The sequence below is a fragment of the Megascapheus bottae genome, chromosome 20 (assembly GCF_031878675.1).
Source record: "Megascapheus bottae isolate mThoBot1 chromosome 20, mThoBot2.hap1, whole genome shotgun sequence".
Taxonomy (NCBI): domain Eukaryota; kingdom Metazoa; phylum Chordata; class Mammalia; order Rodentia; family Geomyidae; genus Megascapheus; species Megascapheus bottae.
In genome coordinates, this window is record NC_143528.1 from 4,030,809 (window position 1) to 4,039,603 (window position 8,795).

Consider the following 8,795-nt stretch of genomic DNA (forward strand, 5'->3'; position numbering starts at 1 on the left):
GGCTTACAGGTCTTCCTGGGTGCAGTGTCTGAGGTGTGTGGGGAGGGGAGGGGCTGATCAGTCTTCAGGGACCTCTCAATTTTTTTTTTTTTTAGGTCCAAGGTAATGAGTACCTGACACTTTCATTACTGGCTGCCCCTCTATCAAATAAGCCACATCTCCAACCCCTACAGGGTTAGATCTTTCTCTCCCTCTCTTTACCACTCTTAGCTCTGGTTCTTTCGACAAGAGACTATTTTTCTCAAATAAGGTTTCCATTCCAAGGTACAAATCCTGTCACCTGTGTGCCCAGGGGTGGGGGCTGGAAGACAAGGCATGCATAGTCTGAAGAGACCTATCCCTAGACACTGTGGGTAACAGCTAACATGCAGGATACATGTCAGTGAACTGTCAAATGTCAACACAAACTGGGAATCTTCAGGGTGTTGACCCTTGCAATAAAACTCAGTAATCTGAGATTTATTCACAAACAGGAAACATCTTCTTTGCTCTGTGCATTTCAAGCTGAATGTAAGCAAGACTGAAAGAAAAAAGAAATTGGAACCCATCAGGATAAAAGTTTCTTCAGGAAACACTTGGGTTTTTTCCCCGTCAGTTATGGGACTGGAACTCTGGGCCTGAGCACTTTCCCTAAGCTATTCAGCTCAAGGCTACTCGCCTACCCCTTGAACCATGACACCACTTCCAGTTTACTATTGGTTAATTGGAGATAAGAGACCCTCACAGACTTTGTTCCCCGGGCTGGCTTTCAACCGCAATCCTCAGATCTCGGCCTCCTGAGTAGCTAGGATTACAGGCATGAGCCACCGTGACCAACTAGAAGACATTTTTATTAACTGATTAAAAAAAATTCTTTGGTTGGTCTTGGGGCTTGAACTCTGGGCCTGGGCACTATCCCTGAGCTCTTCAGCACAAGGCTATTGCCCTACCCCTTGAGCCACAGTGCCACTTCCGGTTTTCTGGTGGTTAATTGGAGATATGAGTTTCCTGAACTTTAGTGCCTGGGCTGTCTTTGAACTGAGATCCTCAGATCTCAATCTCCTGAGTAGCCCGAGATGCTATGGCTAAGACTCTAATATGGGAGGGAGCCACCCAGGAATGTAGAAAAGCCATTGCACCAGAGCGATATGGGAAAATCACTGATGGGATCATGGCCACCAAGGATTTGGGGACCTCAACTCATGCCATGACTGAGCTTGCACAGGCTTTTGCCTCTATGACCACTAACACCCACGCGCCCCCTAGTGGCACCCGAGCTTGTTGGGATGTGGTGGAGCTGGTCATTTCAAAAAAGATTGCCCCTCACTCTGGGGGCCTCCAAAAAGAAAACCACTCCCGTCCATATGTCCAAAATGCAAAAAAGATTTTCACTGGGCCTCTGAATGCCGCTCTAAGCCTCAGCCTTTAAACTTGATAAGGGGCAGTTCTCAGCCCCTACTCCAAGAGGACAACAGCAGCAACCATCCCCCCAAGTGCTATGGACTATCCCCATCCAAAATGGAAAAGCTAGAATGGAACTTATGATAAATGGAACAAAATTTAAAAGCATCATTGAGGGGGCCGGGAGTTTGGCCTAGTGGTTAAAGTGCTTGCCTAGCATGCACGAAGACCTGGGTTCGATTCCTCGGTACCATATACCTAGAAAAAAGCCAGAAGTGGTGCTGAGGCTCAAGTGGTAGAGCTCTAGCCTTGAGAAAGTCCAAGGACAGTGCTCAGGCCCTGAGCTCAAGCCCAGGACTGGCAAAAAAAAAAAAAAAAAAGCATCATTGATACGGTCCTTAGAAAAGAGGAAGTTGAGGATTAGGATGGAACCTAGTTCCCAGAGCCTGTCTACAGGGTGTCAGTGGAAAAGCTGCCTCCCTCCAGGTCCAATGCCTGTGAAATAGGAAGACTGTGACGGAGACAGCGGGGCTTTTAAACTTCTTGTTGCCCCTGGCCTCCCATGCAATCTTTGGGGACGAGATGTTCTAACTAATATGGGCACTGTGCTAACAGATGATAGGGCTTTTTATGAGGATATCATAACAGATCGAGCCATTAATTACCCTCAGTACCCCCAATTCTAACGGCCACTGTTATGTGACCAGAGCCTATCTCACTCCAATGGGATACCACCAAACCCATTTGGGTCAAACAGTGGCCTATTTCTCCTGAAAAGCTCCTCCATCTCCAGGCTCTAGTGGAGGAACAATTAAAAAGAGGACACATAGAACCTAGCACCAGCCCCCATAATTCTCCTATTTTTGTCATCCAAAAAAGGGCTCAAGAAAAATGGAGAATTCTCCAGGACCTACGCTCCATTAATAGTCACATGAAAAAGATGGGAACACTCCAACCTGGACTCCCACACCCTTCTGCAATAGCCAAAGGTTGGCTTGTTGCCATTGCTGATATTAAGGACTGCTTCTTTTCCATCCCCTTACACCCTGATGATAGGGAATACTTCGCCTTCTCGGTATGGAAGCCTGTCAATTACCCACTCACCGGTATCAATGGAAAGTTCTCCCTCAGAGTATGAAAAATAGCCCTACACTGTGTCAGATGTATGTTGCTCAAGCAATTAGGCCTTTACTTTCTAAATGCTTTTGCGTCCACTATATGGACAATATTTTGCCAGCGCATAAAGATGTTATTACCATACAAACCTGCTTAACACTACTTAAAGAGAACCTCGCAATATTGGGCCTCCACATTGTACCCGAAAAAGTTCAAATCAAAGCCCCTTATGCTTATCTCGGATACCCCAGGCTTTCTTCCAAGTCCCTTGGCCCACATGTGGATTGGCTCCATCTTGCAGCAAGAAAAGTAGAGGCTGGCGGGCCCTGACGTGGCAGCAGGAGAAGCAGCTTCTGCAGGCAGTGGCTCTGGTACTGGTGGCCCTGGTTTTCCTGCCCTATGTGGGGCTGTGAGCTCTGTACCACGAGCCACAGCCTGACTGGGGCCACGCTGGTCCCCATGGCCGGACAGTGATATTGGAAGAGTGTCAGAGTGGAGACTCCACCTGTTCTTCCTCACAGGAAGAACAGAAGCGCCTGCTAAGTCACCTTGAACACATGTTCTGGTCTCACAGTGTTTCAGGAGGCAAACCATGATTTTTTAAGAAGAAACTCAATTTAGTTCCCGCAGCTAGGAGAGAAAAGTCCCCTGGCATCCACACACTCCTGGACCTAGGGGCACAGTCCCAAGCCAAGTGCCCAGGATGTCTTCAGTGGACCTTGGGAGCTGTGAATTGAAGGGATCTCAGGTTGCAGAACCAATGTCAGCACCACTGTGACCTCTGCCAAAGTGGCTGTGAATGGTGTCCACCCGCATTATCAGCTGACAGGAGAGGGTGCTCATGCGGTCCTGCTGCTTCCTGGGATGCTTGGAAGCAGAGGGACTGATTTTGCACCCCAGCTTAGCAGCCTGAATAAGAAGCTCTTCACAGTAATTGCCTGGCATCCCCGAGGATATGGACATTCTAGATCCCCAGATCGAGACTGCCCAGTGGACTTTTTTGAAAGAGATGTGAAAGATGCTGTTGACTTGATGAAGGCACTGGGATTTGAGCAAGTTTCCCTGCTGGGCTCGAGTGATGGTGGCATAACTGCACTCATTGCTGCTGCAAAGTACCCATCTTACATCAGCAAGATGGTGATTTGGAGAGCGAATGCCTGCATCACTGATGAAGATGATAGGATTTATCAGGGTATCCAAGATGTTTCTAAATGGAGTGAGAAAGCAAGGAAGCACCTAGAAGTCCTTATATGGGTATGACTACCTAGCGAGAACCTGGGAAAAATGGGTGGAAGGCATAACACAGTTTAAACATCTGCCAGATGGTTGCATCCGATGCCAGAAGGCAAACACAACCTGCACTTACGTTTTGCAAAAGAATTCAACAATTTAGTGGAAGACTTTCTACAATGAAAATATACCTGAGGACTTCTGTATGCTAGAAGTTCTGTGGTAAGGGCCTTGATCATGCTGTTCCATCACAATACCTCAGACCTGCCTCTGTTCTCCCATTATACCTCAGTTCCTAAGAATCCTGTCCTCCCTACAATGTGATCCAAGTCAGGTGTTTGTTACACATGGAAAAACCTGAAGTAAAAGTTCCAAAATGAAGTTATTTTTAACAATAAATTGCACCTTCCTATCAAAACAAAATTACCCCAAATTGGCCAAAAATCGCTATTAAGCCCCAATATACTTTAACTGAATTGCAGCAGTTATGTGAACCTATAAATTGGGTGCACATTTTTATGGATCTCCCTACCCAACAGCTCAAACCCTTGATCAATTACTCCAAGGACCCTCGAATCCAACTTCTTCTGATGTTAAGCAAGTCCTACAACAAGTTGCTGACTGGTTATGGACTTTCCTATTTGGGCTGACTTCAAACCCTAATCCTAAAATCTTAACCTCCTGAGTAGCTAGGATTAGAGGTGTGACCTACTGACACCTGGCCTAGTTAAAACACCTTTCATGAGCCTTGTTGGGCTTAGCACAAGGCTAGGGATTGTAATGTGACAAGAAAAATAACCATGTGTGTATAATCAACCCAACAGTTTCCACTGCTCAGTGTTTACCCAAGATGTACCCCTTCCCCTGCAAAGTGAAACCATTTGTCCTCAAAAAACCTATGCATACATCTTCATTGCAGCATACACCTAACAGCGGCTGTGGAAACAATGCAAATGGTTCTGAACTGATGAATAAACCAATTGTGCTACATCTGTGTAATGGAATACTATTAGGTCATAAAAAGTCCTGATTTATGCCATATGATGATATACCTGAAACTTTTTATGCTAAGTGAAAAATAACATTCATAGAACACTACTACATGGTTCTGTTGATACAAAATGTGCCTAACTGAAAGCAGAATTTCATGGTTACTAGAGGCTAGGGTGTGGGAAAATTGGGATATTGGAAATTTAGAGCTAAAGCATCTAGGATTGTTTTGAGAATGATTAAAATGTACTCAGCTTTTTAAAGAGTCTCATGTGTGGGGAATGTCACATTAAGAAAATGGGCCAACCTGCCTGTCGCCTGGTTGGGAGGTTTGGCTGTGGTTTGTGATGTAAAATAAGGCTACCTCGAACTCTGGGATTGGCCCCGCCGCCCTCTCTGACCGCACCTACCTCCCCTTACCCTACCCACCTTTATGCTGATAGACTCCTGCATCTTACTTGAGCCCCTTGTACTTTCCCAATAAACAAGTTTCTGCTGTGACAGTCTCCCTGGCACGTCTGTGTCTTCCCTCTGGAGAGGGAGGACTGGGTGAAGGCGGCCAGTCGGCTCTAACCTTTCTCGGTCTCGTCTTAGTTGGGACGTGTTCTCCTTGCCCTTCCTGTGGGTCAGGAGGCAAGGAGTGCTAAAAACCCCAACACTCATGGACTCTCCTGCCTGGGTTAGCTTTGAACTAGAATCCTCAGATCTCAGCCTCTTGAGTAGCTAGAATTGTAGGTGTAAGCCACTAGTATCTGACTTGTCTTTCAATATTTTGAATCAGACATTTGAAAAGGCTATTTTTCCCATTTCTGAGGCTTGAACTCAGGGCCTGGAAACAGTCCTTGAGCTTTCTCAAGGCTAGCACTCTGCCACTTGATCCACAGCACCACTTCTGGCTTTTTCTGTATATGTGGTACCAAGGAATTGAACTCAGAGCTTTATGCCTGGTAGGCCACACTCTACTGCCTAGGCCACACTCCCAGACATGCAGGAGCAATTTAATGGTCACATTCTGGCCCCTGAAATTCCATTTGCAGTTCACAGTAAGAAAGAGAACTCAGCTGTCCTTGAGGTTCTTTACCAAAACTTTCAGTGTTTGCTTTGTAGCTAAATGACTGTCATTTCCACATATGTCCAGTAGATGGAGACACTGCAGCTTCAGAAATTCCTGTCACTGGCATTGTTTTGATTTCAGATTTAGTGTTTGCTTCATTTCTCTCCCTGGCCACAGACAAGTGGTACAGAATTACGCTATAAGACCAAGGATTTGGGGGTCTACCATAGCTATGCCTTGACCTAGGCTGTTTCTCTTGGTAAGGGAACTTGGGTACCTGACTTCCCATCTATAATCCTCAGAAACAGCATTCATATCTCCTTACCCCTACCCTCTGAAAACCAGAAATATGTGTAACAAAATCCCTTGACAGCAGAACCTGACAAGTCCCACTTCTTGAAGGCATTTATTTTTCGTGGGTTATAGGGCTTGAACTCAGGGTCTAGACACTGTCCCAGAGCTCTTTTGCTCAAGGATAGTTAGTGCTCTGTATCATTGAGTCACAGCTCCACTTCTATGTAGTTTTTGAGTGGCTGAAGAGTCTCACGGGGTCTTTTCTACCGGGCCTGGTTTTGAACCAAGATCCTCAGCCTCCTGAGTAGCTGGGATTATAGGTGTGAGCTACCTGTACGTGGTGGCAGCTGTTTCTTTCTTCTTATCATTATCATCATCATCACCATCACCATCATTGTTTACTTGGTTTCACTGCTGAGGCTTGAACTCAGGGCCTGAGAACTTTTTTTTTTGCCAGTCCTGGGGTTTGAACTCAGGGTGTGGGCAGTATCCCTGAGCTTCTTTTGCTCAAAGCTAGCATTTTACCATTTGAGCCAGAGCCACTTCTGGCTTTTTCTGTTTATGTGGTACTAAGGAATCAAATCCTGGGTTTCATGCATGCTAGGCAGGTACTCTACTCCACTAAGCCACATACTCAACTTACTGACATTTTATCGCTCACCACTGGTATTCTACTACTTGAGCCAGACCTTCACTTCTGCCATCCTGATGGTTAACTGGAGTCTCATGGACTTTCCTGTCTGGCTGGATTGTGAGCCATAGTTCTTAGTCTCCTGAATAGCCATTAATACCTGACCTGTCTGAGGGTGAATATTTTTATACTTCACTGCATTAATGTATTTGTGTGTTTGACCACAGGTATCTGATGCTCTGGAATGTTGACATACTACATGGTATATTTTCTGTGTGTGACACATCTCTGAAATATAACATATCTGGAACCCTGAAGCACACCTACTTCAGGCATGAGACTGTGTTGGGGCACTGTGAGGATGAGAGGTGAGTTACCCAATAGTCTGAACACAATGCCTGGCTTCTCCCCTTCTCCACATCCAACCGGATTTGGGGTCTAGGCTATCAGACAAAACGTGGACATAGCTCTACCTTTCATTCCTTCAACACATCTGTGGGAAGCCCGGATAGGCCAGGTGACTTGGCTCAATTCTTCTGCTGAGCCTGTGCTGTCTTTGGGTCTTAAACTAAAGGGTGACCATGCTGCGCAGGCTTTTGCCAGGCCAGAACCTTAAGGCAGATGATATCCAGGAGATGGTGGCTGTGGCATGGCCTTGTTTCCCACCCAGACCCAAGCTTCCCACACTGCTAATGCTGTAAGGAAAAACATTACAAGATTTGTATCTGTTATCCTATATGGCATGCATTCATTACATGGGAAAAATAACATATCTTTGAAAGTTATTTGCAAAATTTATTGCTTATAATTTGTTTCATACCATTTAAAGAAAAATTCAGCAATTCTGAAGTTTTCTTTTATGTTCATATTCTTAAAAAATATTTTTCTGAACTGTAAGGCTATACCCTAACAGCCACAATGAAGTATTCATTTTTAGAATAATCCTAAATATTCATTTTAGATAAAAATGTAAAAAAGGAGAGGCTGGGAGTTTGGCCTAGTGGTAGAGTGCTTGCCTGGTGTGCATAAAGACCGAGGTTCAATTCCTCGGTACCACATACGTAGAAAAAGCCAGAAAGTGGTATGGTAGAGCACTAGCCTTGAGAAAGCCCAAAGACAGTGCTCAGGCCCTGAGTTCATGCCCCAGGACTAGCAAAAAAAATTCAGAAAGGAAAGTTTGGAAATTCACACTTAAAAAATTTTTTATGAGGGCTGGGAATGTGGCTTAGTGGTGCAGTGCTTGCAGAGCATGCATGATACTCTGGGTTCAATTCCTCAGTACTATATAAACAGAAAAAGCTGTAAGTGGTGCTGTGGTTCAAGTGGTAGAGTGCTAGCCTTGAGCAAAAAAAGAAGCTCAGGGGCACACAGGCCCTAAGTTCAAGCCTCAGTACTGGCAAAAAAATTATGACTCAATTTGGGGGATACATAAGGTTGATCATCCTTTCCTGCTCCAGAGCCCTAATAAAATATTAGAACCTACACCCAGCAGGAGTTGTGAGTCCCACAAATACTTCGATCTATCATAGATCCAAACTCATTTGTGCATCCATGACAGAGGACTAGGTGGATTCAGTACTTCTGCAATGTTCTTAGGTATGGGAAAAGAGCATGGGTGCTGTCTCGGAGCTCTTCAGCTCAAGGCTACTGTCCTACCCCTTGAGAAAGTCCCACTGTAAGTCTAACTTCTCAGGAGGCTGAGATCTGAGGATGACAATTTAAAGAAAGCTAGTGCACCAAAAAAAGCGCGCAACTATTATCTCCAATTAGTCACTAGAAAATGGGAAGTGGCACTTTCTCAAGGGGTAGGACAGTAGCCTTGAGCTGAAGAGCTCCGGGACAGCACCCATGCCCACAGTTCAAGCTCCATGATGGAAAAAAATCCATTCTTCAACAATGTTTCCCTATGAGGAAATATCATTAACTGGATAGATTCAGAAAAATGGATGGAAAACTTCAGTTACCTTTTACCATGCAAAGTTTGCAGAAATTATCTCCAGTCAAAAAATTTCCTCAAGCTGAACACTAGGGGCTCACACCTGTAAACCTACCTACTTAAAAGGCAGAGACTTGAGAATCAAGGTCAAAAGCCTGTCCGGA

At 45.1% G+C, this 8,795-nt stretch overlaps 1 pseudogene; it reads left to right on the top strand.

Moving 5' to 3' along the window:
• The first annotated feature begins 2,320 nt into the window (after positions 1-2,320).
• Positions 2,321-3,951, top strand: LOC150049096 (serine hydrolase BPHL pseudogene; annotated as a pseudogene).
• Positions 3,952-8,795: the final 4,844 nt, after the last annotated feature.